The sequence below is a fragment of the Trichechus manatus genome, unplaced genomic scaffold, assembly GCF_000243295.1.
Source record: "Trichechus manatus latirostris isolate Lorelei unplaced genomic scaffold, TriManLat1.0 scaffold00008, whole genome shotgun sequence".
Classification (NCBI taxonomy): domain Eukaryota; kingdom Metazoa; phylum Chordata; class Mammalia; order Sirenia; family Trichechidae; genus Trichechus; species Trichechus manatus.
In genome coordinates this window covers 1,397,339-1,398,734 of record NW_004443944.1, presented here as the reverse complement: position 1 = coordinate 1,398,734, position 1,396 = coordinate 1,397,339, and positions in this window count along the sequence as shown.

Genomic DNA, 1,396 nt, shown 5'->3' with positions numbered 1-1,396 from the left:
GCAGGCTCTTTAAACTCACGGTGCTGGTTTTCCACTGGACACCATCTGGTTCTTCACCAGGTTACTAAGTAAGAGTGATGCTCTTATCAATTGTATAGCCGGAGTAAGCGGACTCAATGTGCCTTTCAGGTGTGTAAGACAATAGAGGATGATCTTATGAGGATAATATAATCGTCTGCACTAGTAATATCCTGATTATTGGACTCATGGGTTTCCTCTAACTCTCATTTTGTCAGGTAAACACTAACTCTTAACATCCACTGAAATTATTATTCTTAAAGGCTTAAAGATTTATAAAGGCTCAAAGACTCATTAACAATCAAACAAGCAATGATTTACACAGCTTTGCCATTACTTGGAAGGGAATCACCAGGAAGGGTAATTTACATATCATAACAGATTTAACAATCAAACAAACACTGATTTACACAAATTTACTATCAATTGGAAAGGAATCATCTAGCTTAGAAAGCTATCTATACAGAAGCATCTAGTCTAGAAGAAGCAGAAAATATAGAGGAATTTACACATAACAAATTTTCATTGGGAACTTACTGATTAACAAATTACTGATTAACAAGATAATATAGGATGACTATTGAGGATTGATTATCACGAGGGAAACCATAGCTAGAAACAGGTGTTCAGGTGTAAGTGGGGCACCGGTAGCTGAGAGGACATGCTCAGCTTTGGAGGAGAGGGCTTTCAGACCTCCCCATGTTACCAGTGTAGCAGAGCTCTGTTGTTCACCATCCTTTCCCGGGGGTGGGGGTGATGGTGTCAGTTGTTACCCTGGAGTCGGGTCAGCTCATGACCCCAGTCACAGCTGGAGCAGTGGCAGCAGCTCCCAACGGAAGAGAATGGGTGGCGGCTGTTGCTGGGTCATGATATGGTTTTACTAGTCCAGCGGGAATCCAAAGCAGACCTGTAGGAGACAAAACAGCCGCATACCCTCGCCCCCAGGTTAGTAATTCTACAGGTCCTTGCCAAACAGAGGGATACTGAGGATCTTTATAGAGGACCTGTGGGTGAGGTCGGGTGTCAGAGGGGATAAAATGTCATTCTGCAGCAGTATGACCATCTTTAGCAACCGATAAAAAGTTAAAAATAAAGAGAGCTTTGGCAAGTCTTTCATTTTGGTCACATACTCTAGACCCATCACCTACCCCTTTTGTTTATTTAGGAGCTGTTTGAGAGTCTGATGGGCACGCTCAGTTATGGCTTGACCTTGAGGGTTATAAGGAATGCCAGTGGTGTGAAGAATATTCCAAGAGGCACAAAATTGTTGAAATTTAGCAGAAGTATATGCAGGACCATTATCAGTTTTAAGAGCTTGGGGACATCCCATAGTTGCAATGGCTTGGGTGAAATGATGACAGGCATGAGTAGAACGTTC